The sequence below is a fragment of the Pongo abelii genome, chromosome 12 (assembly GCF_028885655.2).
Source record: "Pongo abelii isolate AG06213 chromosome 12, NHGRI_mPonAbe1-v2.0_pri, whole genome shotgun sequence".
Classification (NCBI taxonomy): Eukaryota; Metazoa; Chordata; class Mammalia; order Primates; family Hominidae; genus Pongo; species Pongo abelii.
Window position 1 is genome coordinate 30,062,271 of NC_071997.2, and position 9,093 is coordinate 30,071,363.

Here is a 9,093-nt window from a genome sequence, read left to right on the forward strand (position 1 = left end):
CGCCTGTAATCCCAGTTACTTGGGAAGCTGAGGCATGAGAAGCGCTTGAACCTAGGAGGTGGAGGTTGCAGTGAGCCCCAATGACGCCATTGCACTCCAGCCTGGACGACAGAGCAAGACTCCATTTAAAAAAAAAAAAAAAAGTAAAAGAGATGAGAGCAAAAGATATGAAACCACACTTTGCAGAAAAAGATATACAAATGGCAAATAAGCTTGTGAAAAGATGCTCAACATATTAGCAATCAGGAAAATGCAAATTAAAGTTGCAGCATGGCAGCACACGACCACCAGAAAGGCTAAAATTAAAAAAAGGTGGAGGATGCATGGTCCCCAGTAATCCCCCTTCCTGGTACTCCCGTCCTTGTGGCGTCCCTCCCCTTGAGTATGGGTGGGACCTATGACTTGCTTCTAACCAATAGAATATGGTGAAGGGGATTGGACGTCACTTCCGTGTTTACATCACAGAAGACCGTAACTTCCGTCTTGCCAGCCCACTCTCTCTAATGACTGTCTCCCTCGCTGGGTGTGATGAAGTAGGCTACATTATGCAGCACCCCATGAAACAAAGAATTGAGTGTGACCACCAGGCAACATCTGGCAAGGAGCTGAGTTCCAACAGTGCACAAGGAAGTGAATCCTGAAAACAATCCCAAGAGCTTGGGAGTGAATCCTTCGCTCCAGCCTCAGATGAGTCTTGCCCTTAATTGCAGCCTCATGAAAGACTCTGAAACCTTGGGCCCAGGTAACCCATGCCAAGATTCCTGACCTGCAGAAACTGTGGGTCATAAAGCATGTTCTTTCAAGTCTCTACATGTGTAGTAATTTGTTATGCAGCTTTAGATAACCGAGAGATGGAACAATTGGAACTGCCCTACAGCTATGGTGGGGCATAAAATGACACAAGCATTTTGGAAAATAGTTGGGCAGTTTCTTATAAAGTTAAACAGACACTTACCCTAACACCCAGCATTGTGCTCTAGGTATTTACCTAAGAAAAATAAAACGTGTTTATACAAAGACTTATACATGAATATTTATAGCAGTTTTATACATAATAGCCTACAAGTAGAAACAACTCAAATGTCCATCCAAAGACAAATAACTAAAGTATGGAATATTCATACAGTAAAATACTACTCAGCAATCAAGAGGAATGAGCCACTAACACATTCAACAACATTGATGAATGTCAAAAACGTCATGTTGAGGAAAAGACCCCAGACATAAAAGAATATATTATATATTATTCCATTTATATTAAACTCTAGAAAGCACAAATCGAATCTTTGATCATAGAAAATAGATCTGTGGTCATCTAAAACTGGGGGTGTGAGGTCAGGATTGACAGCAAAGGCTCACAAGGCTGACTTTTGGGGGTGGTGGGCAAGTTCTACATCTTGACTGTGACAGTATTTACAATCAACTGTCAAAACTCATGGAGCTGTTCACTTAAAGTTGGTAAGTTGTATTTTTTGTAAATTTTTCCTTGATAAAGTTTTTTTTTTAATGATCTCAAGGTGGATTAAAGACTTAAACTGTAAAACTCCCAGGAGAAAACATAGAGAGGAGCCTTCATTATATTGGTATTGGCAATGATTTATTGGATATGATGCCAAAAGCACAGTACACAAAAACAAAAACAGAACACAGCAACGGAACAATTAACTGAGTGAAAAAGTAACCTGTGGAATGGGAAAATGGGAATGCTGTTCTGCATAGCAATGGAACAATTCACAGAGTGAAAAGGTAACCTATGGAATGGGAAAATATATTTGCAAACTATATATCTGACAAGGGGTTAATATTCAAAATTTATAAGGAATTCATATAACTCAATAGTAAAAAAATGAAATAACCCAATTTAAAAATGGACTAAGCACTTGAGTAGTCATTTCTTTAACGAAGGCATACAAATGGCCAAACAGTACATGAAAAGATGCTCAACATCACTAATCATCAGGAAAACGCAAATTAAAACCACAATGAAATGTCACATCACACTAGTTAGGAGGGCTATTACACGCCCCCACCCCCACCCCTATCCCCCCCAAAAAACACAAAAGGTAAGCATTGGAGAAATTAGAGCCCTTTTACACTATTAGTGAGAACATAAAATGATGAAGCCACTATGGAAAACAGTATCTTAATTCCTCACAAAATTAGAAATAGAACTAGTTTATGGTCCAGCAATCTCACTTCTGGGTATTTATCCAAAAGAAGTAGAATTAGGATCTCAAAGAGATATTTGCACTCCCATGTTTACTGTAGCATTATTCGCAATAGCCAACATGTGGAAACAAACTAAATATCCATCAACAGGTGAATGGATAAAGACAATAGGGTATATATGGACAATGGAATATTGTTAAGCCTTAAAAAGAAGGAAATCCTGCCATATGCAACAACATGGATGAAAGCGAGGAAATTATAACAAGTGACATATACAGGACAAATACTGCATGATGTCACTTAAAAAGGTATCTAAAATAGTCAAACTCTTATAAGCAGAAAGTAGAATGGTAGTTGCCAGGAGCTGGGGGAAGAAGGACATAGGAAGTTGTGACTTGATGGGTATAAAGTTTCAATTAGGCAAGATGAGTAAGTTCTCGAGATCTGCTGTACAGCATTCTGCCTGTGGTTCACTATACTGTAGCAAACACTCAAAAACTTATTAAGAGGGTAGATCTAATGTTACATGGTCTTACCACAAGTAATTTTTTAAAAACAAATCTTCCAATAGCCATTTGCTCAAGGGCTATCTTCTGCTGAACCGAGACCAGGTAGGCGTGTGTCGGCTGTGCAACCCTGAGTTTCCCTTTCCACCGCGCTTTTTCCACATTTGTGTCATGGACTGTTTAGTTGTGGGTCTTTCTGTCTAAAATACAAGCCTTTGAGCCCAGGGGCTGCAGCCACACTGTACACCATTGTCTCCTCAGTGCCGACAGTGCCTGGCCTGGGGCAGACACTCAGTAAATATTTGTGGAATAAATGAAACTATGTCGTTCTTCTGCCATTGTATGGGGTTAGTCAGTCTTAACTGAGCTATTTTGTGGTCTTTATAAAATTCCCCATTGAAGACTGTGCATTCCATCCTGACTGAGTTTCTACAGACTTACTATATTTCTCTGCCAAGTTCACTCCAACAGACAACTGTGATCAAAACTATGATGCCAGAATTGGTCCAAACTAAGAAAACCATCTCCCCCACTCATTTCTGTCTGGGCAGGCTACTCATGACACTTGACAAGTCCCAGCCTTGATTAAGAACAGCTGGACTGAGCTTCTTTTCATGTTTCAGTTTCAGGGAATGGAGGAGGGTTCTTACCAGTTCTCTCAGGCGAGATTGGCAATTCCTTCCTCCAGGAACCCCAGAGCCCGCTGTTTTTACCTCTAGCCTAACATCAGATGATTGTGTTGTTGACCTTCTGATCAGATACACAAGCTGTATGATTTCTACAAAGGGAGAGTCAAAATCGCCTTTTAACGACTGAAACAGGAGACTACGGGGACTGGGGCACTGCTGGTACCGCCAGACTCTGTCCCAGGTGGTGTGACTTGATGGGAAGGGTTTTTCCATGAATGGCCCACACAGGCATGCTTATCGAAAACATATGTAAAATATACCCATTACATCATTCTTCCAGCCTGTGCTTTCCTGGGAAATCCCAGTGTAGTAAAGTTAGGAAATCTAACCGCTTTTCCACTCACACAGCACTTTACTATTCACATTGGCCAAGTAGGGGAGCCGCACTTGGCTTGACTCCCTCCCTGTGTTTCTGCACATAAAGGAGCAGATGTAAGAGTCCAAATGGTTGATTCATCCACAGACCCTAACACCTTAAGGTCACGGGTGAATAGAGAAGCAAGAATTAACAATTTAATGCTTTATTTCCAATACAACATGGAAGTTCAAAATTAAATATCAGGCTGGGCACGGTGGCTCACACCTGTAATCCCAGCATTTTGGGAGGCTGAGGTAGGCAGATCACCTGAGGTCAGGAGATCGAGATCATCCTGGCCAACACGGCGAAACCCTATCTCTACTAAAAATACAAAAATTAGCCGGGCATGGTGGCGGGCACCTGTAGTTCCAGCTACTCAGGAGGCTGAGGCACGAGAATTGCTTGAACCCAGGAGGCAGAGGTTGCAGTGAGCCGAGATGGTGCCACTGCACTCCAGCCTGGGCAACAGAGTGGGACTGTGTCTCAAAAAGAAAATTTTTTTTCAAAAAAAATTAAGTATCAATCCCTCCTGTATTTGAAACAGTTAAGAGATCCCTGTCTCCTCCACTGTTCTCTGGGCAGCAGCACCACAGGGCCAGCTTGGCCCCTTCCCCATTCAGAGTGGAAAGTTATTCATCTTTCCATCAAGGACACCTGGATGTTTACTTATTCTGTATTTCTAGAGCACAACCAAGGAAGGGGCTGCTTTGGGGATACTCAGGGAGGAAGTGAAGGCCATGGAACAAGTGTTGCTGCTGTGCTAAGTAACCCTTTTTCCTTCCTCAGATCATTGGCTGGGGCAGAGTTGGCCCAGGCAAATAGCCACGCTGCATCCACTCACATTTCCCACATTTTTCATAAATGCTGCAAATTTTCCCAGAGTTTAATTCAAACCAAAATATGTGTGTTCCTATTTACTGTGAGCAGGGGACCAGACACACACAAGAGTAGACTGAGGCTTCATTTTCTGGCCCATTGCAAAATTTATTTTTCTATGCACTTGCCACTTGAGGGTGTTTACTGCTGCAAGGTACATTACACCTTCATAGAACTCAGGGCTAAACGGGAGGTCACTTGAGGTGTCATAGCAACCATGGAAAACTGAAAAAGGCTTTACTAGGAATCATGTGGACCCAGTGAGCAGACATGAAGCAGCTGTGAAAATCAAAATCGATCTGAATGCAACAATCTCTTTTGGTCCCTTTCAGCCCTGAGTTAGGCAGCTCCGATGTGTTACACTTTGCGGAGCACTGCTGAGGCAGCTGAGGACTAGCAGACCCAAGTCTGCCCTCATGAAGCTTGACGCACGGATTTCACATTCAACGCCTACCCCCATCCCTGGATTCCATCCAGATTTGACTGACTTGAGACTAATCCCTTTGTTCTTGGCTGCAACTGCACTGACCCAGACCCATGCCCCTCTGAAACTGGCTGCTCTGCTTCCTGGCCCCCAAAATGATTGTCCCCCAAATAGCTTTGAACTGAGGGGTTTCCCGGGATGCAGAACATTTAGTGCTAAAAGCAGAATGTCCCAGGCAACCCGGGCTGAGTTGGTCACCTTACCTCCAAGTGAGAGATGACCTCATCAGGAAGGAAAGTGAAAGTGGAGCAACCAGAAGCAGTTTCTCACCCAGACTACTGCAATAGATCCATGCAACTTGAACAACCACCACTATCCCCGGCATACCTGTGTTCACACACAAATGTGATCGAGGGGAATTGCAGAGGCTGCAGTCTAGTAAAATGAGCTTTTCACTAGACTGACATCCAGAGAGACAGCCATAACCCAACCACTGATGACCTGATCTCCCCTCCAGATTCTTCCCTTGTGGCTACTCTCCCTCCACACTCACCCCCCACATTTCAGGCCCAGAGCCTGCCAGTTCATGCTGAGCCCAGGACAATTGCCTAAATGGTTCCCTCTGCCTGTCCTGCCAGCAACTCACAGATACTCACTTCATTTCTGCCTCTGCCTCGGCCCCTGTCCCTGCTTCCATCCTGTGTCCGCTGTCCCTGGCAGTAGGAGCAATAGTTAAGAGCCCAGGAAGTATGGGAGTCAGATACCTGGGGTCTGGATATCGCTTCTTTCCAGTGGGCACCCTGTCAAGTCACGCTCTTCAAGCCTCAGATTTCTCATCTGGAAAATGAGAATATCTACCTAAGAGGGTAAGACGATATACCTGCATGAAGAGTGACACAGGAAAACCCTCCACTGATGGAAACACTCTAGTCTAGTGCATCCATTTGTTTACAAGGTTTATGCTTTGGTCTTCATGTTCCTAGTGCCTGGCCTGAGATATCTGTTGAATGAAGGAGGTTTGCTGAAAAGATGAGGATCCAGCTTCTTGTAGAACTGGTTAGTGAGAACATCTGTATTAATCAGGATTCTCCAGAGGGACAGAACAAATAGGATATATGTATATATGAGAAGGAATTTATTAGGGAGAATTGGCTCACATGATTACAAGGCAAAGTCCCAGGATAGGCCATCTGCAAGCTGGGGAAAGAGGAGCCAGTAGTGGCTTAGTCTGAGTACCAAAGCCTCAAAACCAGGGAAGCTGACAATGCAGCCTTCAGTCTGTGGCCAAATGCCCAGGAGCCCCTGGCAAGCCACGGATGCAAGCCCCAGAGTCCAAAGGACAAAGAAGCTGGAATCTGATGTCCAAAGGCAGGAAGAGCAGAAGCAAGTGTCCGGCACTGGAAGAAGAAGGAAGCTGGAAGATTCAGCAAGCAAAACCATGCCACTTTCTTCTGCTTGCTTTGTGCCAGCCATGCTGGCAGCCGATTGGGTGGTGCCAACGCACATTGAGGGAGGGTCTTCTGCTCCCAGTTCACCCACTCAAATGTCAATCTCCTCTGACAACACCCTCCCAGACACACCCAGAAACAATACTTCACCAGCCATCTAGGCAACCCTCAATCCAATCAAGTTGACACCTAATTATTAACCATCACAGCATCTTTTCATTAATCTTAGGGACAATTGCAAAAGTGACAAGTTGTGCTTTCCCAACCCAGAGGAGTGAGTGACAGAGACATTCTCAAGCTCTTCATGTCTCAGAGTGGAGAATTTGGCACACGCGTAACAAAACTCTTCAAAATGGTCAGTTTGACAATTGCAGTTCTAGGAATTTGTGCTACAAAAATAGTCAGAAATTTATACAAACATGTCCATATAAAGTCATTGGGAACAGTGTTGTTAACTGGAGTGAGAATTACAAGCATCCTAGCTATCCACAGTGGTTGGATGACATGCCTAGGTAAGAGGTGCAGACAGGCTGAGAACCCAGATTTTCAAGCCAGGCTGCCTGGGCCTTGCCAGCGGTGCACCCTGGGCAAGTACTTAGCATTTCTGTGCCTCTACATCCTCATCCACAAAGTGGGGCTAAGATGAGAAGCACAGGCCTTAGAAAATTCCCTGATATGTATGAGGCCTTCGATCGAATTAGCTACTAGGATTATTTTCCTACTGTTAACAGTTCTATTGTAGAAGGTGAATGATATGAGAAGTTTTCACAAATATATTATTAATTTTTCTGAAATGGATACAAAGTGGATGATTAGCATAACTCTAATTTAAATTCTAAAATGTAGCTTTTAGAAATAGAGGAATATGGGCTGGGTGTGGTGGCTCATGCCTGTAATCCCAGCACTCTGGGAGGCTGAGGCAGGTGGATCATGAGGTCAGGAGTTTGAGACCAGCCTGGCCAACATGGTGAAACCCTGTCTCTACTAAAATACAAAAATTTAGCCGGGCATGGTGGCACACACCTGTAGTCCCAGCTACTCAGGAGGCTGAGGCAGGGGAATTGCTTGAACCTGGGAGGCGCAGGTTGCAGTGAGCCGAGACCATGCCACTGCACTCCAGCCTGGTGACTGAGCAAGACTCTATCTCAAAAAAAAAAAAAAAACAAAAAGGAAATACAGGAATATGTATTGTAATCAACAATGGTTACTTCTGGGTGATAGAGTTACAAGTGGCTTTTTCTTTTCATTTGCTAATTTTCTGTGTTCTTATTTCCTGTGAGGAATAGTTTCTTGCAGCTTGGTGTGGTGGATCTCACCTGTAATTCCAGGACTTGGGGAGGCCGAGGCAAGAGGATTGCCTGAGACCAGGAGATGAAGACCAGCCTGGGCAACATAATGAGACCCTGTCTCCACAAAAATAAAATAAAATAAAGATAAAAAATTTAAAAATAATTTTTAAAAGTAGTTTGTGGCCACATTTATACCAAAATGATAGGGTGGTGGTGGGACGACCTGCAAGAAAACTTGGTCCAGGAAGGGGACCTAGGTTCTAGTCCCTGGCCCATCTCCCCCTGGGTGCAAGTTCAGGCATGTCCTTTCCTCGCACATGGAGAATGGAGGCATGGGCTAGAAGCAAGCCTGTCTACACATGGGGAATGGAGGCATGGGCTAGAAGCAAGCCTGTCTACACATGGGGAATGGAGGCATGGGCTAGAAGCAAGTCTGTCTACACATGGGGAATGGAGGCATGGGCTAGAAGCAAGCCTGTCTACACATGCGGAATGGAGGCATGGGCTAGAAGCAAGCCTGTCTACACATGGGGAATGGAGGCATGGGCTAGAAGCAAGCCTGTCTACACATGGGGAATGTAGGCATGGGCTAGAAGCAATCCTGTCTACACATGGGGAATGGAGGCATGGGCTAGAAGCAAGCCTGTCTACACATGGGGAATGGAGGCATGGGCTAGAAGGAAGCCTGTCTACACATGGGGAATGGAGGCATGGGCTAGAAGCAAGCCTGTCTACACATGGGGAATGGAGGCATGGGCTAGAAGCAAGCCTGTCTACACATGGGGAATGGAGGCATGGGCTAGAAGCAAGCCTGTCTACACATGGGGAATGGAGGCATGGGCTAGAAGGAAGCCTGTCTACACATGGGGAATGGAGGCATGGGCTAGAAGCAAGCCTGTCTACACATGGGGAATGGAGGCATGGGCTAGAAGCAAGCCTGTCTACACATGGGGAATGGAGGCATGGGCTAGAAGCAAGCCTGTCTACACATGGGGAATGGAGGCATGGGCTAGAAGCAAGCCTGTCTACACATGGGGAATGGAGGCATGGGCTAGAAGCAAGCCTGTCTACACATGGGGAATGGCGGCATGGGCTAGAAGGAAGCCTGTCTACACATGGGGAATGGAGGCATGGGCTAGAAGCAAGCCTGTCTACACATGGGGAATGGAGGCATGGGCTAGAAGCAAGCCTGTCTACACATGGGGAATGGAGGCATGGGCTAGAAGCAAGCCTGTCTACACATGGGGAATGGAGGCATGGGCTAGAAGCAAGCCTGTCTACGTTCCCTCTAGCTCTGAGTGCCTCTGAAGTATGTGGTTCAGACGTAGGGACAT

General features: G+C 45.1%; 1 long non-coding RNA gene across 1 annotated transcript; it reads left to right on the forward strand.

Moving 5' to 3' along the window:
• Positions 1 to 450: 450 nt before the first annotated feature.
• On the forward strand, positions 451 to 7,883 carry LOC129057582 (uncharacterized). The gene is made up of 3 exons (XR_008522220.2): positions 451 to 742; positions 1,518 to 1,746; positions 7,757 to 7,883. It is a non-coding gene; the product is annotated as an uncharacterized LOC129057582 (long non-coding RNA).
• Positions 7,884 to 9,093: the final 1,210 nt, after the last annotated feature.